The sequence below is a fragment of the Dermacentor variabilis genome, chromosome 2 (assembly GCF_050947875.1).
Source record: "Dermacentor variabilis isolate Ectoservices chromosome 2, ASM5094787v1, whole genome shotgun sequence".
NCBI classification, from domain to species: Eukaryota; Metazoa; Arthropoda; class Arachnida; order Ixodida; family Ixodidae; genus Dermacentor; species Dermacentor variabilis.
In genome coordinates, this window is record NC_134569.1 from 127,784,748 (window position 1) to 127,807,640 (window position 22,893).

The following is a 22,893-nucleotide window of genomic DNA, read 5'->3' on the forward strand; positions in this document are numbered from 1 at the left end:
ACGAGTGTCCGTCTATCTTGAGGGGAGCGGTTTCGATTCCCCGCGCTTTGGCTCGAATCGCTTTCCCCCTACCGCTCGGATTCCAGCGCGCGAGTGCGGCCGCAGGTATCGACGGCTTGCCCGGGAAGTCTGCACCCCCTCGGCCCCAATGAGAAGCGTCCAAAAAAAGCTCCCGGTGAAGTGGCGTCGCTCGCGCCGAGCTCGCCATCTTGCGGACACCTGGAGCAACGGTCGGCAGCCACGTGATTGCTCGCCGCTTTCGCTCCGTTCGCCCTGCGCCTGGCCCGTTTATTCGATGCTTCTGTTGGATACCGGAGCGGGCTGTTTTGTTTGCGGCGTCGGAGCCAGGGGCGCCAAGTTTACCTTCGCGCGACGGATAACGACGGGCGCCGGGAGCCAGCCGTCAAACTGCGTTGAATCGTCGTCGCCGAATGGAATACTATGCGGCACATTTTTGTCGTGAGCTCTTCTGCGTGTGCTTATGCGAGTGAGTGCCATGCAAGTTGGAGACTCCGCGTGCGCGTTTGATTCTCATTGCCCGTGACGCGTTCGACGACGTCCAGACAGGTGAGAACTACTTCGGGAGTCTGCTTGCTTGTGCATTTGGTCAGGTTTTGCGTTTAGAAAAAGAAAAAGTTTGTGCACGTGTCTGTCCGTATGTGTTCGGCCCGTTGATTGCTCCATGTGACTTGAAGTTGCGTGTCCTATTCAAGATGAAAGGCGAGACCTATATTACTTTTTTTTTTAGTGGTGCGTGCGCTAACAGTTTGATCAAGGCAGACATCGAGTTGCTGTTTCCTACACGGGCAGATTATCTGGACATGAAGAGGACTAACAGTTTCATTTCGCAATAAAGGTGGGCCTTGAAACGCGTTTATAGTTATCGAGAATTTTAGTTTCGTATACTGATATACATGCTATATAAAAATTGCGTGTTCCTTGTCGACCGGCAATCGGCTTTATTCATGTAAAGCTATCCTTCTTAGCTCTGAAGGCTGACACCTGTTTGATTCTCGCTAAGGCTGAAGCTCGATCTATTGCTTTACCAGACACGCGCGCAGTGTGTTATCCTTTGCGCTTTAAGTGTAGGCAGCGAAGATATAAAGCGTCGACTTAAGCAAGTCTTCACTGTATAGCTGTGATTGGGCTCGTGTTTTAGCATTTAGCCATATCAGCCTCTATGACGTAACATTATATCCTACAATCGATTCAGTTTCTGCCACTCAAAACAACTTTTCATTTCATAGAAAACTGCCCCGTTTGTGTCCAAATCATTACCTGACTTTTATATAGCTATTTTCCGCGTTGGTCGCGTCCTTTTCTTTCTTTCGATTCATTTTCTTTTCCTTTACTTTGAAGAATCTATATGATTTAAGCGTCCTAATCAAATTATCTTAAATGTATTATGAAAAAATGCGGTTCTGTTGTACCACAATCAAACGCCCAATCTCAGAGACCATTAAAACCAAAAATCATTAACCTCTGCGAGTCCCATCGGCTCCCTTTCACGAGCTCACACGTAAAAAGCAATTAGGCACGCGGTATTGAATGACATTTAGCTTTAATGTCCAGTGGAAGCGATCGCGTGACTGGGATATAAGTATGCCAAAACGACAACGTAAAATAGTTGCAAGTAATTTGGCACAGTACACACACAATAGCGTTTTGGGGTAATACGCTGTCGAAGCCATAGCGGATCCGCCTGCGGACATTAAAAGAGAGAGAGAGAGAGAGAGAGAGAGAGAGAGTGAGGGAGGAAGAGAAGAATACGCGGCAGCTGCAAAGTACTAAAAATCTCTCGACACTCGAACCAGAACATAACTTCTGAAAGGAAAAGGAAACGAGTATAAGTGCAAGCTCACGCGCTATATGACTCCCTCGTGGAAGTAGCTCTCAGCTTTTCTCTCGTAATAAATATCTCTCGCTTCGCATTTGATGAGGGTAATAAGGGCGTGTCTGTCGTTACGGGCCACGCCGCACGCCCTGCCAGTTCCCGGTTCCAGGTTCATTCCACACGCGGGCGTGATATTTCATACGATAAGACGCCTGTGGGTGACGTTTTCGTCTTCCTTATCTGGCCTGGTGGGCAATATAATTTCATTCCTTTAAAGTAGAATGGAGGGAGCAATGCACCAGGTTAACACTGACTCACCCTTCGGCGGCGCGCATTCTAATTTAGGTCATGTAAGGAAAAAAATGCCTTTGCAACCCTTGCGCTTCCCGCAAAACAAAATTCAGTAATAGCCGTTCTCTGCTCCAGCGTCGCAGAGTAAAATTATTTGGTTATCTCATCCATATAATATAATATAAGAATGTCTGTGCTGAGCGCTGGCACATAATATTCGGGGAATTTGTCGCAAAGTGCATGTAATAAAGACGGACAAAAAAACAAAGGCATCAAATAAACGCGTATGGTACAGTCCAGTACGATATACACACAACTATACTAACAGCTTGCGCGCGTTCGTTCGTATATTTCCGTGACACTTTCGTGAACCCACACCTACGCCACTCGGCACATAACGTTCAATGTGTTCCCAACATCATGCTTCGCAATTTATTTCCCTCGACCGCTTTTATTTGTGCACCCCAAAAGTTGGCCATCGACGCCTATTTACCATCAGACACGCTTTTATTTGACGACCCATCCGGATCAGTGACTATGAGTTTCTTTGCCTTTTCATTTGTTGATCGGTATGTGATATGTGACCTACACTTTTCGTCGTACGCCACTTATATTTTTGGGCAATAGGCCATGCAGCCTGATAGCGAAAGCTTAGCGTATACAACTCTCTATGGGTCGTCTCATCTTTGGTAGGTATACCTCATAATTTCAGAGCCCATCAAGGCTATTGCTGCTGAACGCTAGAACTGCTAATATATCATGCAAACAGCTACGGACGATGAGAACTGGATAGTTAATACCTGTTAGAGAACGGCGCGTTAAATTCAACGCATCCCTAGACGCCTAGAACTCTGATGTGACGCGCCCCAAGAGACTGATCGGTAAAACGAAACTTCACCTTGGCGCGCCGTCTCTGTCGTCTTCGATCGACTGCTAAAACAACATAAAGGAATTCAAAGGAACGGCGAGCTCTACAAATGTCAAATCCGTGCTAGTGAAAGGCACTGATCAGTGTACAGTCGTTCAGTTTTCTCGGCCTAACTTGACTGCTCTTCTTAGATGCGCGGGAAAGCTTATGGAGAAGATGGTATTGACGCGCCCAGACTGGTTACTGTTGAATATGAATGTCTACCCTCAGCAAATGTCAGGTTTTAGAAAGTGCCGCAGCATCATAGACAACGTTATCAGCCTTGTGAATTGCGTAAAACTCAGCAAAGCTCCACGCAACGTCACCATTGGCGTACTTTTCGATATCATGGGAGCGTTTGATAACAAGACTCACCAGGCAATATTATAAGATCTGAACTCCGTTGGAGTTGGCGGTCGTATATGGCGGCTGCATGTTACACTAGCTCACTGATCCATCAGTCTACATGTCCACAGAAGTAGGTGATACAGCTCCGCACACAGTGCATCAAGGAGTTTCCTAGGGCGGTGTTTTAATTCCGACTTTATTTAAGATCTCCCTTATTGCACTGTAGAAGCGCATTCCCAATTCGTTTGAAATCTATCGGTATGCAGATGACATCTGTATATGGAGCTGTTTTCGCAAAAGACGTGTCCTACGAGCAAAATTGCAGAAAGCAATCAATTCTACTGAAAAATTTTTATTTGCACGAGGCCTAACGATGTCGCCAGAAAAGTGTGCCGCCATTGCTTTCACTAGGCATGATGTCTCGCCGTGTACACGTTACAGGTTGTACACTTTCCCATTTGCTACGCGTCAAGTCACAAGTTCCTGGGCATGACAATGGACCGGCTAATAACCTTGATGCCCTATATTCGAATACTAAAACAAAGTTGGGTCATACGCGAGCATCTTCCGTATGCTATCAAGCAACACTGGAAGCCTCTCCGTAAATCCTCTGCTACGCATCTATACGGCTCTCTTTGAAGGTCTCCTACGATACAGCCTTCCTGTTCCATAGGCTATTTCCCAAACCAACATAAAAGCACTCACTAGGGTTGCAAGCAAAAGTCCGGAGGGTGCGCGTCGGTCTGCCGAAAAACGCATCAAGTGTAGGAACCCTCGCAGAAACCAGACGCCTATCGGTTCCAATCTTTCTGCAGCCGGAGTTTCTTTGAGTACACGTGTGCTTTGCCTTCAGACTGCCGGATCATCCACTTGCTTCAGGCAGCGGTCCTGGGGTGCGGAGCTTGCTCCCATTGAATTATCAAAGCCCTTATATGCCGATAAAGCCACCGCAGAGAGTTCCTTCGTGCTCCATCGTCACTTTAGTGCCTGGGTTCAAGAAGGAGAGAAATTCTCCTTGTCCAGTACTGACATATTTTTTCTCTAGAGCGTGTTAACACTAGCTACAGGGCTCACCGTCATATTGACACTGATGGCTTCGTTACGCCTACATCATCTGTCGCTGGTGCGGGGATTCCGTGTGCGAGTGTAACGGCGATTCCTTATGGGGAGAAACGGCGTCACACGTTCTTAGTGAGCGAAAGCGCGACGCTCGTCATACCCCCGCGCCGCCGCGGACGCGAGAGCACGCGCACGAAGGAAACGAAAACCGCGGGGCGCGGTCACACCGTGCATAGTCATGGCCGATCGCGTTTCGTGTTGCTCTTGTGGTCGCACCAGAAAGCGCACGCCGGTTGCCTCCCGGCCCGTCCGCCGACCGGTGTTCCGCTGAGATGACGCGCGCACGGCAACAACGTCTATTAGAATTTTTCCGAGCGTTCCAGTTTGAGCGCGCAAAACGGCAAAGTAGCGTCATCTCGGCCGGATGCCAGGAAACTAGCTTGACGATGACGGTGTGACGCCCGTACACGGGACAAATTTTCGGTGCACTTTGGTGTTAATACGTGGAGAGGTTAGGCCCACCGTGGCGGACTTGGTGCTACTCCTGGTGAGATGGTGAGGGATGACAGAAGCTGGGAGGAAACACACTCGCACACACACACTCACACACGCACGCGCACGCCAGCGCTAATTACACTAGCGCAAAATTATTTATTGTCTCGCAGGGCATGAATCTTGTAGAAATGCTACAGGTGCCTCATTCTGGTGCAGCTGAGAGCCAAAGCGAGGGCACTGCTACATCTCGCATTTTTAGGCATAATTGCTGCCGCTCGCGTTCTCGCGCGAGATTCGAACGCTGCACCTGCTTCTTCACACCCGTTGTGCGCTGATACCTGGCAATTGCCACGTAATTATTATCATGGGAAAAACGGAAGACGATTGTATTTTCGTATGAAGGCGACTCCAGTGTATGCTCTAATGGACCAGCCTAAGTTGTTCGGATAATAAAACCCAACGTTAGGTGCGATTCTTAACATTATTTCTCTGAATACACAGTGTTTCTTGGCTGCTTTTAGCCATTACATCTGCAGAAACCTCACGTCTGTTCTGCGAAGCTACTGGGCTTTCCAAATGCTCAGTGTCTAGCGCAAGCTTCGAGAACGATGAGGTGAGATTCGAACTTTCAACAGTGTTCTTGTGAATCGCAGTTCGATCGAACGTTGGTGACGTAACTTTCGCGCTGACACTTCTGTCCCGCGGAAAATGAAAAAAAAAAGAATAATTTCGGAGGGGGCAGGGCGCCAGGCAGCTATATAACTTTGGCAAGGCCGCCTCCTCTGACGCCGTTCCCTCCCCCTTCTCTCAGAGGAACATCCCCGAGAGGATTCTTGGGGAGTAAGGTCTTTATTCCCTGCATGGTTTGCCTCGCCTGTTTAATAAACTATTTGGTGCGCGGTAGCGGTTACTGGCGCCATCGCCACAACCGATACTCGTCTTGCTTTCTCCTGCCTGCTCTCTCTTCAGAACACTCCGCGTTCTCAGCGGTTAGAAATTAGTGACTGTGCATCACACGGGGAAGGCTTTTTTTCCACGAGCCTTTCATTTATATATTTTTTATGACTAAGCTTCAAGATGGTCACGTCACGCTCCATCTGAGTTTCTTTGTTCCTCCGCGTTTGATGCTCGCGTTCAGTACGACTGACAGCAAATATGGAAGTCACCAGTGTCACTGCTGGAAATAGTGCGCATGGACACTTACGTCATATGGTGTGACAGACGAAACTGCTTTTCATTCTGTTGCGCCGACCAGGACTTAAGAAACTCTTAGCGCCATGTCCGACAACTCAAATATGTTTAGTGTGCGAGCCAGACCATCCGCGGTGATATCGTAAATCGCAAGTTAAGAAGTGGAATGACGTAAAGTGAAGTTTTCTTTGTGCACAATATTAGCGGCGTCCACTTTTGCTTACGAAGCAGTTCATACCGCTCCATGCCAGGAACTGAGGACCTATTTCTACTGTGAGCTACCAGAAACGCACGTGCGAGCCAATTGACAAAAAAAAAAAAAACGTGCATGCGCAAACGCGTGCAGTAACAAAGAAATACGAATTGCCATATTCTTTAATCATTCATCTAGCACATTCTACATTTAAGAGGAATCTTTAGCTCGGGCCCACCTCCGACGCGTCCTGTTCAAATACATGTAAAACGCCAAAACGTTTTTATTAGATAACCACTGGACCGATTTTATTGAAATTTGTCGCGTTTGAGAGAGAAAGTAAAATTCTAGTGGATGTTGGAAATGGAATTTGGATTTGGGACCTGAATTTTGTTAAAAAGCTTTTCAAAAATTCGCAAGTGTGAAAAAGATACAACCACAAAGTTTACAAATTAAGATTACTCCATCAAGAACAGATATCGCGGTTCGGTAAACGGCATCCAATAAATAATTCAAAGTGGACAAATTGGATGTGTCGATTTATATACTACGTGCATTTGTTACGTTGTTTACAAGGGTTCTGGAAAAACTATATATTCATATTACTAATTTTTTAGAATTCATGTGTAACATATCAATTTTATCCGCTTTAGATGTGCTATTAGATGCAATTCACAGAATTGTGATGTCATTTTTTTATTGCTGAGTTACAGAGTTGTAAACTTGATAGTTTCGTTTTCAGAAAATTTTCTATTATTGCCAATATTTAATAAAAAGTGATGACCTAAATAAAAATTCGAAACTAACAGTCACTAGTTTTTAAGTTCTTCTTTTAAATGCAGCAAACCTCGCCAAATTTGGTGTAGTGGTTGTCGAGCAAACGAATGCTCCTTTTATATGTACTTAGATAGGAGCTCCCGAGGTAAAGCTTCCTCTTAAGCAAGTTATTTCCAGCACTACCAAGATGGCACCTCCTACTTCTTCTTTACAAGATATTGTGTTGCGCACGAAATAAGCACCTTTCTTAGACTTGTGCCTACCTTATCATGAATGGTTTTGCATTTGTATTCCCTCTGCACGTGCTATATATTGGTCTCGTATGAAGGAAGGTCTTTTAATGCTTGAGACCCAGGCCAATTGGACGTACCTGAGTCTGATTCTGGTAGGCGAGACCTTTTGAGCCCGGCTGAGTAGAATTTTGTTCTGTCTGAGTCCGAGTAAGTCTGGCTGAGAGGAATTTTGGCTCTGAACCTAAACAAAACATAAAACTTGCGATTGAGTCTAAGTGAGTTCTGTTCATTTTGCCAACTTATGGATTTACAAACCTTCCGTAGATATCGTAACCTTTCATAAACTGATAATGGTATAGCATCGATGCAGAAACGGTGAGACAGTGCGAAAGAACAATGCTACTCTGTTTATAAACTGCTGCTAGTTAGTTACACGTACTGAAATGAATCCGGAGGAGGGGATCTTAACGACAACTGTGTTGTTGCAGAAAATCAAAGAGATATTCCATTGCACAAAAGCGCTTTTTCTTCAAATATACATTCTAGGATGTCTCAACTAGGCTGCACCATGTTAAAAAACAAATAAAAAAGCAATTTACGCGTACTATGCGAACGAAACCAATTGCATGTCGGTAATAGCAGCAACGTGAAGTGCCCCATAGTTCTTGTTTTCTTCCTAATTAATTAGGTCATATGTATTAATTAACTTTCCCCTTTCCCCACCCACAGTGTAGGGTAGCAAATGGAATGCTCGTCTGTTTAACCTCCCTGCCTTTCCTGTCCTTGCTCTCTCTCTCTTTGTTGCTACATTTACGGCAGACAAGCCAACCTTAGGCGTTAGAGCGACTTCAAAAAATATCACTTTATATTTGTAGAACCGTTGTATTTGTGTGGCTTTTTCTTCCTGCGTAAAAAAAAAGCCCGCGAAAATACAAAAATATACCACGGGACTGTGACGAAAGCGCTTTTTAGCGACCTCCGAGGGTAAGCAAACATCTTGCCCTGAACGCACCACCTTGCACAGCGCGTCGCGTTTGTGCCGGTTCTCAAGCATCCGGCGCGCGCCAATACGTAACAAAGAAGTATAGAGAAATAAGATAACGTTATGGGAGTTATCAACTTAGCGTCTTTTAGTTTTATTAGCATGGATTTGCTCGCATATGAACGTTTTCCCCACTATCTTGTCGTTGTGCCTTTCATCGTTGTTTCAGTTTGTAGCTAAATAAAAAGGAATCCCCTCCGCTAACAAGCCGCCTTCGGCGCCCTTGTTATCGCTTTGGTGTTGGCCATGTTAGTGCGCGCGCGCGATTTTTCCATCATGCAGCGGCGGCGAGTGCCGTGTGCACAAAAACCGGTTCGAACCCGACTCGCCGTGCGGAATGATGCGCTAGAGGATGGGTGCCTGCTTTCTCACTGTGCTCATTAAAGAGCACTGTCGTCGCTGCTCGCGAGCGCGTACTCGCGTGGTACGTTTTTTTTATATTTTCGCGGGCCTTGCTTAACACGCGAAAAAAAAGAAAGAAAGAGCCTCGTGAAATATAGCGCGTCGCGAACAATTGAAATGGATGTTTTCTGAAGTCGGGGGCTCGGACACTCCATGTCGACGGGCCGCCGTATATATAGCAATTACATTCTTAGTTAAATTGGTATTGCATAATAATTAGGAAGAAGGCAAATAAATACGAGGCACTTAATGCTGCTGCTGACGACGTGGAATCGGTTTCAACCCCACAGAAGGCGTCCGTAATTAAAGAACAAAAACAAAAAAGGAAAGCTCGGTACGTGATCGCTGGGCCGCCCTGCATGTTACTGGTGGGTCTAATATGATGTGAGTGTGCTTATATGATAATTTTTTACGCATTCATTCATTCATTCATTTAGTTTCATGAAGACACTGTCCATTCATTATAGCGATTATTACAGGAGTGGGAGTAAGTACGCCAATCAACATATATAAAACCACCATAAAAAACTGGAGGTATACGCACATAAGCATGCAGAAACAAAAGCAACATTTTTGCCGCTCGTAAACTGCCTCCTTGTAGGTGTTCAGCAATTACATTTCTTTTGACCTAAGCAACAGCAAACACGCCTAATGAATTCCATTCTCCCACTGCTTGCTAGATATTGCGGCTAGGTTTTTCTCAGCATGCACAGAGAATATGGCTACAGTAATCAATACGCAGATTGACTATAGAATATTCATTCATGGAAAAACTCTGGAAGAGCACTGAGGTCCATCGGCGCATCTGCTTGTGTACGGAAGGCACCTCGCACGTCGAAACCAGTGAAAATACGCGGACATTCGTTCCTCACGGTTTCCCCTCCATCGTGTCGGAGCTGTCCCCAAGAGCACCTCTTATTGTTGCGATAGTAATTGCGGGGATGCTTCAAGCGCGCCGTCGACGTTGCCGTGAGGTTCTGCATATATTTACGCATATGCACGCTGTATGCCACGCCGTGCAATTCGACATGCTGCATTTGCGGGTTTTGTATCGCATGGGAAGGTGCCAGCCCCGCCAGAACCACGCGCTTGGCGTCGTTGCCTTACCGGGACCTCGTCGTGGTCAGGCGCACGCGTCTCGTGTATTCAGCCACGACACGTTGACGACGAGGCAGCTGCTCTAGACGGTGGTCTACCATGTGTCCTAGCTAACGTCAGCCAAGCTGTTCAACGAAAAATAAAAAGAAAAATTAAAAGAGCACCGTGCGCGATGCAATAATTAGACCTACGGTGATCGTTTTTCAGAAGACGTATGACCCAACACCGTAGATCTTGCAATTGTATTTTGCACCGTTATTTTATTTTATTTTGCCAAACAGCTTGGCTAACGTTAACTGGGGCGCCGTATAGATGTACAGTCACGCGTAATAAGACCTGCAACACCGGTTCCCGTGGTCGAAGGAGCTCCAAGACTGTGCGACTACGCAGGCACAGGGTAAGTTCCAGAGCTAAACACAGCTTCAATGAGTGGTATTTATTAAACCGCTATTTCGCATGCCAGAGCCGTCGCGCAGCCCTGGAGCCCCTTCGACCACGAACAAGGGTGGGGCAAGTCATATTGCACGTGAGTGTACTTCCGTTGATTGTTTGGGGCTGAACACTCCTAAGAATGCTTCTTCCTTAACTTCTGTAATGTACTTTCCCGCTAAGCTTGTGCTTTTGTTTGTCTTCTTTGTCGCTTACAATATTTTTTTCTAGTCATGCTCGAATGGTGTAATTGCCGAGTGGAATGAAATACGGATATCAGAGAAAAGTGACCCTTGAATGGCGAACCGAATTTTATATTTTTCTCACTCCCGAATAAACTAAAATGTTAGGTTTGTATACGGTCAGTGTCATAATAAGAAAGTTATAGAGCGTATTTACATTATTCGATACATTCGTGTGTCATGTCGTTCGCAATATGGACGTCCGGTCAACTGAGCAGCCTAAAAATGAGAAACTACTGCTTTCGGTCGTCCGGTGTGTCATAGGCAAGAGGAGCAATGTAACAAAGCAACAGCGCTTTACCAGACGCACGTAGACTGTGGCGTTAGTTTACAGAAGTGTGATACTGCAGCGCCACAGATTGGGTTATAAGGGCGCGTATATTGTGAGCGTGGTCAAATGATCAACTGCCTTGCCAAAATCTAGACACGAGCAATTCGTACGTATTCGCTGTCCAAACGTGAGGCATCCTTCTTGAATGAATAAATATTATTGAGCGGAAGTTATTTTCACTACACCTTCGCTCAGGAGCTGGAGGCTAAGCGCGACAACGCGGCCCTCGTACAGCAGAATCATTCTATTTATTTATTTATTTATTTATTTATTTATTTATTTATTTATATGTCAACCCTCTAATGCAGGCATTTATAGGGAGGGTAAACGAAAGAAAAGCAACAAATATCTAGAGTTCACACAGACACCAAGACACTGCATTATCTTCCAAGCACAAGCATAAGGAGTGTTCATGTGCCCAAATATTTCGTCTATTCACTACAGAGCTTTGAAAAGCGTTCCACAGTTCGAAACAGTCCTCATTTGTATCGGTCTCTCTTTCTCCACTGACGTTCATCTTCATTCTGCAGACAACTACCAGGCTAAAACTTATAAGTGTCCAAACTGTCAGCGACCCTACGACGCCTCATCATAGGAATGTCCAAGAGCTAAGCGGGAACTCTCCGTCTTGAAGAAATAGGTGAGGGACAGTTCGACTCATCGAGAAGCAGCTGCTGACGTCAGGCGACGTCATTGTCGTCGCAGACGCTCATCGAGGAATTCTGCTCTCCGCACACCGAATACATCTCCCACAAAGCCTCTTACTGTTGAACCACCACCGCTGCAAAATGTATCCAAACCCTGCAATGATAATGAAGCAGCTGAAAAGAATGCTGTGGATGAAGCATGGCTACCACTGCTAAGGATAAGCCCTGTGGATAAAGTACAGCAAGGAGTGGCACCACGGCGCTCCGCACCTCACCCAAATGAGCTGACAGTGCATGACCACCGAATTGTGACAATGATCAAGTCTTTGATAAATGCTATTCGCACGCTTGTGGATAATTTGAATACTCCAACAGCTCGAAGCGGTTGGATGTTGGATGCCCTGAGCCCAGTGCTTGCAAATCTTGCGTATGCGCAATGGCTCGTCCAATACCTTCACTCCGTGATGAATTGCGGGTGCGATGATTTTCCACTGAAATGCCAGAGGACTTAGATCACCGATCTCGTGTTTTCGCCAATGTGTTTTTGCCAAATGATTTCCTACTGTGGCAATTTGTGAACCAAATGTGTCAAAATCGTTAAGGCTCTTTAGGTACGAAGCCTTTATGGCGTCGACATGCGGCAAATCAAGCAAAGTAATTGCTTACACCAGCACAGCACTAACCTATATTCCCCACTCGGTGCAACTTCATATTCTGTGCCACGGTTCTCGCTTAGATAATCAACGTCAGACTCTTCAGCGTGTCTGAAAAAAACTGGACGATAAGCCATCTACAGAAGCAATGGTCCTGGAAGCCTGGTCTCACAGTTCAGCAGCCCAGAAAGCCGTTCGAGCGCTTCTTCAGTAGCTGAAGGCAACAGACTTGAGTGCCCGACTGTAGACATCTAGGGAGAACAGGGAGAAGGCAGAAGGCGGGAGATTGAAATTCAAGGCGATGAACAAAGAACAAAACTAGAACAAGGCGAAAGCCGCAGCCAACGGTTCAACAAGTGGAGTTGTCTTTTTCAAGGCGATATATGCTTTCCTCGCCACAGTATATATAGGTAAGGTTCTTGTAAAGGGGATAGGTGGTACGGCGAGTGGGTGCGGCAACGAGCGAAGGTGCGTTAGCGGCGAGGGTGTAGAATTGAGAATAAAGGAGTGTTGTACACAATGCCGGTGACCACCGGCTGACACACGGTCGTTGGCACGCGGCTGACAGACGACTGTGTCACCGCCTTCTACGTAGCACTCGATTATGCTCAATTCTACACCCTTGCCGCTAACACACTGTCGCTCGTCGCCGCGTTCACCCGCATTACCCCTTTTCCCCTTTAGAAGAACCCTACTTATATATACTGTGGCGAGGAAAGCATATGTCGCCTTGAAAAACACAAGTTCACTCGTTTAAGCGTTGGTTTCCACTTTCACCACGTTCTCGTTTGGTATCAACTGTAGACATGCTGCGCCTAGCTTGCATGTTAAATACGATAAAGACTCACGTCTTCTCTCTTTCATTTCTCGTCCGCACCTCCCCATACATAGGGTAGCAAACTGAATTCAGTCTCGTTAACCTCCCTGCCTTTCCTTCCTGCCTTCTCTCTCTCTCTCCTCCATTCACGTTTGCAATTCAGGTGCTATTTCTTCTATTTAACATTCTTTAGTGGCGGGACCTGCAGTGTGGGGGGGGGGGGGGTTACTGGCCCTACTGTATGTCACCTGTACTGTGTGTTCTACCTTATTTTTTGTGATTTGACATCTTGCTCTTTCTTTCATCTTTCCTCCTTTTCTTCATATCTTCCATTTCTAGGTTTCTGTCTCCACTCTCCTGAAGGGTAGGCAGGCGTTGTTCCCCTTCCGGTAGCACTTGCCAGCCTACTGCTCACTTTCCCTTTCCTGTGAAATGTATATGTTTTCAAAACAAATATTAATTCCTTTATACTCCAGTTAGTATGATTGTCTCTTATATTTAATTAGAAACGAATATTCTAGAACTTGGGATAGCGAATCCTAGAATCGAATGCGACTTGAATCGCGCAAAGGCTGTTTTATTCGTATAGTGGCTGACCTTAACTATTCTCAATTTTCAAGGAATTCATTCAGATTTCTTTTTCTTCCCTTTTTTATCTTACAGATTCCTTCGTTTATTATCACAAGTTTTGGCATTAACGAGGTGATGCGTTTTGTTTGTACGTTTATAAAGCACAGAAATAGATAATATTTGGGGCACTAGTCTCCGGGGGGGGGGGGGGGGGGGAGCACAGCGGTTATGATAGCATCACCTTTGGTTTTCCGAAGCGCAATCAGTAAAGCGCCACCTCAGTAAATACATATCCTTCAACTTGCAACTCAACAAGATGTGCTCATCTTTTACGCTAGTTAGGTTAAAATGTGGATGATTCCTCACTCAGCGTCACACCAACCTTTCAAAATATCACTTTGCCTCACGCAATGACCATACCCCCTTTTCTACAGAGCACGGAACAGCAAAAATAAGTACGAAAGAGTGCGGTCTATGAGACGTCCTGCCTGCGATCAAGTATACAATACAAAACAATGCAATACAATAGAATGCAATATCATACAATAAAACACAATAAAATTTTATCTCTCTCAATTCATTAAGATGGAGGAGGCGGAAAAAAGTCGAAAGCACGTTTCCACTCTCCCTATAGCGGGCAGCGGTAAGTGACCATTGACATTCTCGCTGTGAATAACTAAAGAAATGAAGCAGAACTTGCATGGTGTACAATATTACTTAAGAAAAAAAAACCGCATATCAGCTTGCGGAGTTGGCGAAAAAAAGAAAACGGAGAAGACGTGTGGTAGTTTGTACTTGACAAACGGAGAATTGACAAGAACATTGTTTATGGACAACGTTACTAACATTTTGGACTGATTTACTTTGACGAGATGGCGCTGAGGTGCCTACCCTTATAAAGAATTTATGCACGGCCGAGTCACCGATTCTGGCTATAATAATGTTGTGATCAGATATTATTGCCGGACGCAGAATACATACTAAATGCAATGAAATATATTTGTTTCTCAAAGAATGATACACGTGGGTTGAAAAATATTGCCGCCGGTCTTTCGTGTTTCTGTTCAGATCCACTTTCTTTTTAGTACTCTTATACCTACACGTCCTAAGAGAAAACGGACTGCTTCCAGTATATTGGTTGCTTCACTCTGTCGAATGGCAAAACAAAACTTTCTCTCGGCATGAATATTCTGGCACCTGCATGTTCACTTGTAAGAAATGGACAAACTACCCGTGCGGTGTTGTGGATGAATTCTGTTATCTTGAAAGGTTGCAGCACTGGCTAAGACATAGGAAGTACGGCAAACACGCTCTGCTCTTGCACTGCTGCATGCGGGAAGCACAATGAAATATTCACCCGAGTGTTTCATGTTTGATGTCACGCAAGGCTGGTCCAGCAGTCCGCCAGGAAAAGCGCACACGCATGCCCCAGTAACAAAAAAGACAAAAAAGAAAATGTTGTGCTCGTGCGTTCCAGAGCGTCACTTGAGACAACGAAAACAGATTTCCTCCTCAGCTGCGCAAACCGCCGTACGCTCGCCCGAGACTGTTAAGATGTGCTTTGAAAATTTGATCCCGGGTGAAGGCAACGGTTTAAGATTGCGTTGAACACGCTGCAACTCGCGCTTTTATTTACTTTTTTGTTCCTTTTCTCGCGTGCAAATGCAGTCCGAAATCGTCTTCCGTGTTCCTGTTTAGCGTTGTTTGCAGAAGGCCGGGCAAATATTTAGAAAGCGTACCTCAAGCGGATATCCTCGGAGGCAATGATTACATAAGGATCAGAGCTTTCATCAAAGTTTAATCACAGTTCTTGGTTAGGCAGTGCGCATTCTCGTTAAAGCTACATCTGTTACCGTAAATAGTCCTGATAGCGCGCCATGGGGTCCTCGTTTTTCTCTTTTCCCTGTCTACCAGCGCTAAAACCAATTGCGTTTACGGTAATGCCAAGCATGCAGCTGTTGTAAGAGTTTGATAATTTTAGATTTTCATTATACGGGTTTCTCGGCGCCGTTCCATGTGCTATGTGAACACGAAGACTCTATTCATATTCACGGGGGAAAACGGACCAAGCAAACATATCACGTAAGAGAAACGCAAGGCAGCGCTGAACACGTTATTTTTTGTTCTTCTGTTTCTTTCAGCTGGTTTCCTGCCTTAGATGCGTAATCAACCTTTTACTCATCTAATATGCATTTACACAATCAAGATGTGGTATAAAAAAATATTCATAACGTAGAAGTATCAACGCTTTCGAAATTGAGAAATAAACGCTTCATTTTCCAAATGTACGTCTAATTCAAGAATACCGTTGCTGTGCCAGGGATTCAGAAATAATTGGGTCCGTTAATCTGCTCCAGCGAGTAAAGAAACGCGCTGGCCGTTTTTCTTTCTCTCTTTCTTTCTTTTTATTTTTACCGTGACCTATGATTTTGTTCAGAGGTCATCACAAATACGTGTACAGTTAGGATCGCCGCTTCTCAAGAACCGATAAAGTTACTTACGGCTTAACGTTTCTTCCATCTCCACAGAGGAACGACTGATTTGTGCCAGTATATACAAATAAATAATCCACATATCATCCATCCAGATTAGATCATCCGTTAAAGCACAAGAGTGCAAGCGCCACAATGGTCTATGCTGGCAGTGTTTCTTTCCCAAGACAATGCACGAGTGGAATGAGTTGCGTATGAAATTATCACACCAATGCCATCTGTTTTTGAGAAATTATTTTCGCGAGATTTGTTTAGTTCAGACAAACATTGCTTGCTCTGATATGAAAGCGTCAAGTTATATTTCTCTATTACTGGTTTATGATGTTCACTTTATATGCATGAAAAATTTTAATAATTATTGTATTAGATTTTTATTTATTAGATGTATTTCATTCCGTGTACTTAGCGACCTATATTTGCATATATTAACACGACTCCCCCCCCCCCCCCCACGATATCAGACAGCTGTCGCGAAATCACACAGTTGTAGTAAGTAACGATAGTAGTTTTATGGGCTATATAAATTGCAGTAAATATGAGTTGTTAGTGGAATTAATAAGCATGGTGTCACGCGTGCACAGGCAAACATGAACAGATGTCACTCAATGTCCGCGGGCACTCGGTGTCAGAAGTCGGACGTGATAAAGCTCGCCGGCCGCGGTAGGCGAGCGCTTCTTGCTGCCTTTTGCTACAGCGCGTCTTCGAAACGTGAGATTACGCGGCCTCGAACACTATAGGGGTGCGGGAACACAACGCACACGAAGCCACAAACCTTCTCGGCCCTCGCAGCCTTTGCAGCCACCGCAGACTTCCTCCAACGTGGGGCGCAGGGTTACCTGCGTCCCTCACTCTCCCTTAGCGCCTCGCTCACGCCTTTTGCGCTCAACGCTGGGCGAGCGTGAAGATGGCGTCCATCAAGCCACCATCCTTCTCGGCTCCCCTTCTCGCGCTTTTTCAGCACGTGGCGCTGCGGGGAACGATAGGATGTTATCGCATTTGCACTTTGGAACATCACGGCGACGGCGATGGCGACTACGTCAGCGGATATTCGCCTACAGTGTCGAGATAATAGCTATCGCATAACGAATAAATAACTAACCTTTTCATTTTAACCCTTGGCGGCCGCTTCTAGCCCCTCCGCAAAACCTTGCTCATATTTCTAATTAGCAATCTACTTTTTTTTAATTCACATCAAACCCATTGTCATTTGGGGCATAGCAAATGAGTGCCCGCAACGCATTTTTACCGCAGCTCTTCATGTGCGCATTGAAGTGTCCGCAACATTACGCTGCTTAGGGTGCCAATGGTGGTGCTATTTGTTTTCTTTTTGTGATGTATGCTCACTAAAAGTTATATTGTCATTATGTCATCGAATGTGTGTGTTCGATTGTTTGTTCCTTTCACTTGTTCTTGTCTCGTGTAGTTTTAAACTCCTTCTGGGGGGCTAATCGCCCTGGGGGAATCATTTAGGGCAGCAACAAAAAATATCGACGTAGACAACATCTGCTTCCGTAGATTCTCTTTTGTCACACCGAATACAGGCGTACATTTTCATTCTATCGGCTCCGAGTTAGCATCAGAGGGTCGGAAAAGAGGAACAAACCATGTCTGCTGTGCCAAGCGTAGCAAAATCCAAAATTTATAGATCCTCTATCTTGTAGGCAAATGAAAGGGCTTGTTGCCAAACCAATATAAATACTTATTAATGAATTTCAAACCGTCTTACAATGCTGAAAAGTTACTTTTCAAGCTCTTTCGTGACGTGTACATTTATGGTTGTAGAAAATGGCCGTCTGAGTCGGGTGAATTTGCAATGGCGAAGTTTAGTAAGGTCTCCAAATGCTACCGCTATATTATGAGAAGTGTGGTGAACGTGCGCAGAATCTTTCTCCAAAGGCGTGCAGTGAGCTCAAACTGAGAAGTCAAATGACCCTCACATGAAGAGAGCATGAAATCGGCATAAATTCTACCGCCACGTCTACAGACAGACACAGACGGGCGCACGGAACGTAGTGAGCCTGTCTATGTTGATTCTGTCGTCTTTTGCGACGCCACCATTCTGGTAACTTACCATCACCATCTTTGTCATCACATTTAGTTGGCACAATATCTCCGCAAAACTAAACTACTTTTGCATTTACGGATGATTTGAATTTGTCTACAGCCGTCATCTCTGTCCGGTCAAGCCGTTGCTGTTCCGGACGGCACTGAAGGCTTTCTCCTCATTAGCTTCTGCAGTTATTATTGACGATGGACATTGCTCCACACTTTGTGATCTAAGAACATTACGCAGAGGCGAACAAAATAAAGTGCAGCGCGATAGAGAGAAATACGCATATGATACAGCATATTCGCTTGTTTCTGCATTGTCTCGAGATGTCACGTGGCTGTGCTGGAGCGAAGTGTTTCAAAATACAGCCTTGGAAGCTGCAGATATATGTGAGAAACTCCTCGCAGTGAAACTTGCAGCGACTTTCGCTACACGGTATGTAAGGGCTTCTAAAGGGCTGCCTCGAGAGCTTGTTAAACGGCGTCTTTTACATACCATGGTGCTCTCGGAATTGGAAGAGACCACAAAAATGATTGATCGACGTTTCCCGTAGCACAACTTCGGACGCTACATTGAATTTTGTTACAACCTGTGGCGCATGTGCACAGTTGCCAACATGGAAACTTCGAGTTACTTATGCGTATACAAGGGTTGCCAACGACGAAATTTAGTTCGCAAATTGTGGCAAAGAGCCTGCGGTTCTTAAAAGCGAATCTTTTCTCTGCGAAACTCGTCGGGTTTTGTGACCGTGTGAGCTACCAGCTGGCTGTTCCCTTCCGAATGGGCCAAGCAACCACAGCGAAGCACGAGCGCCGCGCGCACTGCTGTGTTCCTTGCAGCACCACCACATGGCCCTCGCCGCCGCGCATGCGTAAAAGTAAGGAAGCTCTGGTGAAAGCAGTGGAAAAAAACTTTAAAAGATAGACGAATACCAGACGGTTGGCGACAAAGTAGAATGAATTTAATTTATGAAGGTAAGGGGGAGAAAGACAGATTTCACTCGTATAGACCGTTGACCATTACATCGGTAATATACAGGCTAGCAATGCAGGCAATCAAATTAAAGCTTCAAGCATGGGCAGAGAATAATGGAATTTTGGGGGAGCTTCAGAATGGCTTCAGAATAGGTAGGCGTTTGATGATAACTTGTTTGTTCGTACTCAGTGTATTGAAATATCAAAAGCAGAAAGCAGACCGTTGTATGTGGTCTTTTCAGACATTACAGGAGCCTATGACAACGCAGACCGCAACATTTTGTGGGATATTCTGGAAGGGGAAGGCTTAGGTGTCGATTGTCTACAGCTTTTGAGAGAGATTTAGCTAGAAAATACCATTTCCGTTGAATGGGAAGGGATGACGAGCGAGGAGAAAGTTCATTTCAACAAGAGGCTAAGGCAGGGTTGCCCTTTATCCCCGCTGTTGTTTATGATGTACATGGTGAGGATAGAGAGGGCGCTAGAAGGAAGTAATATCGGGTTTAAGCTCTCATACAAATAGGCGGGACAGTAGCAGAGCAGCAGCTCCCAGGTTTATTTTATGCGGACGAAATCGTGTTGCTAGCAAACAAGCAAAGTTATTTGCAACGTGTGGCTGATATCTGTGGACAGGAAGGCAACAATTTAGGTTTGAAATTTAGTGTTGGAAAATCAGGTGTTATGGTATTCAATGAAAACACTGAACAGACAGTGGAGGTAAAGGGCCAGGAAATACCTCGGGTAACAGAAAATAAATACCTTGGCATATGGATAAAAGAAGGCAATAGATATATGGAAACACAGGAAAAAACAATAACTGTGAAGGGGAAGAAAAATTCAGCCATAATGAAGCACGGAACGCTATGGGCGTACAATAGGCACGAGGTCCTCCGAGGTATGTGGAAAGGTGTAATGGTTCCAGGACTTACTTTTGGAGATGCAGCTGTTTGCTTTAAATCAGGGGTACAATCAGGACTCGACGGGAACCAAAGCTCAGTGGGCCGCCTAGACTATAAATTAAGCTGTGCAGGGTGATATGGGGTGAACTAGTTTTGAAGTGAGGGAAGCTCGCAGTAAAATTGAGTATGCAGAACGGCTGAGGAATATGGAAGAAAGTAAATGGGCTGGGAGAGTGTTCATGTATCTGTACAGGAAAAACATTGATTCACAGTAGAGGAAAAGAACTAGGAAGCTTACCACTCAAATATGCGGCCTGTAGGATGGGCAACACAGCAACAAAGAAGGTCAAGCGGAAAGTCAAAGAGGTTGAAATAATCTCATGGGTGGCGGCAATGGAAAAGAAACCTGCCATGAGTAACTACTAGGAAAAAATGAAATCAGGAAAGAAGCCATTTATGACAACTCAAAGGGAAGCTCATTACTTTTCGAAGCGAGATCGGGATGTCTTAGAACACGCACCTATAAAACGATATATAAGAAGGAAGAAGAAGCATGTGCTTGCTGCGGTAAAACTAGGGAAACTATGGAGCATGCTTTATTAGAATGTGAAGACGTCTACCCAGCGGTCGATTTAGGCACCATTGGCCTCCTTGAAGCGCTTGGGTTCAGCGGGAGCAGTGGTGAAGAAAACATGTCCGCAATAGGCATTAGTAAGAGGCGATTGGAGGATTGGTGGAAGAAAAGTAGGGAAACGACAAAAGACGGAGGCGTACAAAAGCATAATTCGCAATGGGGGATCAGAAAATTTGGGTGTGGTAGTTCATGTTTTTTTTTCTTTTTTGACTGTTTAACCTAGGTATAGGACATTAAGCAGTATAATAGCAAGAGCTTGGTGGCGCAACCCACTGCCCCGTTCCGAAGGGGACGTTCATAACATCCATCCATCCATCCATCGTAGTGTTGCTATATGGGATCCCTTTAGGGAGCAAGACTGCTTTCCGCGCGTAGCTCGCACAGCCTCCTGCGATTCCAGTGCCGCTATTCGCTGAGCGCCATCTCCTCGTCAAAACTGGATCCAATGCGTTGCGGAGAAGCCAACGCTCCGCAGGGATCCGCCGACAAAACACAATTGACAGTGGAATTTTCATTATTATGGCTGCTTCCTCGACGGTCTTGGCCGAAAATTATGCGTCCGCAAGCTGTTTCTCGGTTTAATTGCGGAATCACTTGGAGTGTGGCGTGGCGTGAAAAATAAGTACTGTAAACGCGACAGCGTTAAGGTCCTCTTGTCGCAGAATATCCGGTGTCCTACGTCCAGCGTTGACCATCACTTCGGCAAAAATCATTTCGCACCAGGCATACCAAATCACGCAGGCCCTCCAAGTAGCGCAAGGAAGTTACTGCACTAAGTGAATTTCTCGAGATTAAATGCGTCAGGAAAATCGTGAAGTACGTCTCAGACACAACCTGTGGACATGATAGCGTCGGAATGCAATTTGTGCATACGAGAAACCATAATTCTGCTACGTGGAAATTCAAAACACAAACCCTTTTCCAGCGTTTCTACTATTAATGGAGCGGCCATGGCCTTGCGCACAAATCTCAAAGGCCATAAAGCAGCGCGCCCGATTCCTTACACGCCTCCAGATGGCGCTCGCCTCAGCCGCATCGTGTCCCACGTAAGAATCCGCATTTCTACCAGAAAGCTCGCCTCTCTACCAGACACCTTTCTGCCTTTCTGCCAGACAGCGTTCGCCGCTAGCGTTTCCCGGTAAACCTTACAGTTACAGAAGTTGCAGTTGCCGGGAAGCGTGAGAAGCGGTCAGGGATCTTTGGATGCTGTCGCGTTTCATTCTTAAAGGCGAAGCTTAAGCGTCCTCAAAATTTTTGAAAATCTAAGCGTGTTGGCGTCCACGAACGCGACCGACCGTAACGATTCGTAAGCCGTAAACCGTAACCGTAAACCGTGACCGGTTCTGTATCTGTAAACGCTTCGTCCGACCAGTTCGTGGCTGCCGTGGTAGATCACAGAGGCAACCTCTTTAACGCCGCGTCGGTGCGAGGCTCGTCCCCGGCACTGGCGGAACAGGTCGGCGTGGCCCTCGCCCTCCGGTACGGGAGCAGACCACAGATCTACACGGATTCTCGGCCGGCGGTCGGAGCCTTCACCACGGGTTCGGTCTCGAGGGAGGCGGCCGCCCTGCTTTGCGGCAGGCGCGTTGCTCCCGACGTCATCATTTGGTTCCCGGCCCACATGAAGGCCCGTCATCCCCGACGCCAAAGAGCTGGCCCACGCCTGTGCGCGCGAACTCACCCACCGCGCCGGGCAAACGCCGCTCGCGGGCAGGGACACGGACGCAGGGTTCCACAAGGACTCTCTCCATATGTTCAACGAGATTACAAAGCACCCTCAGCTCGACAGGAGGGTCTATCCCCCGCCCCACGCCAAGCTCTACAGGCCTCAGTTTTCCAACCTTCGCGTGCTACAGACCGGGTCCTACCCCAGCCTAGCGAGGGTCAGGAGGTGCGCGGACTCGTACGAGCCCGATTGTCCCGACTGGGAGATCTCTTCTGCACTTTAGAACACATGCACTGGCGGTGTCCCTCGTTGTGGGACGACGATCATCTCACCACGGAAGAAGAGTGGGAGGAGGCCCTCAAGAGCTCCAACCTCGACGCTCAGCTACGGGCCGTCCAGAGGGCCTGCGGCGCGGCGGTAAGGCGCGGCCTGCCCGTCCCGACGTGGTAACGGCCCGCAGCGGCTCCTCCCTCGGAAGGGGGTTTCGGAGTGGTTCCTGAGGACCTAAATAAAGTTGATTACCTGCCTGCCTAAGCGGGGTGCCGCAGAAGTTGCTCAATTCAATATACCCACGAGAACTTTTCCCGTGCAAAAAACACGTAACGTACGGAGCCTTAGT

At 46.2% G+C, this 22,893-nt stretch overlaps 1 long non-coding RNA gene across 1 annotated transcript in view; it reads left to right on the plus strand.

Moving 5' to 3' along the window:
- Window positions 1–312: 312 nt before the first annotated feature.
- Window positions 313–22,893, plus strand: part of LOC142570976 (uncharacterized) — a 179,148-nt gene continuing 156,567 nt past the window's right edge. The window contains exon 1 of the long non-coding RNA XR_012825727.1: window positions 313–567. This is a non-coding gene — a long non-coding RNA (uncharacterized LOC142570976). The remainder of the gene's footprint in view (window positions 568–22,893) is intronic.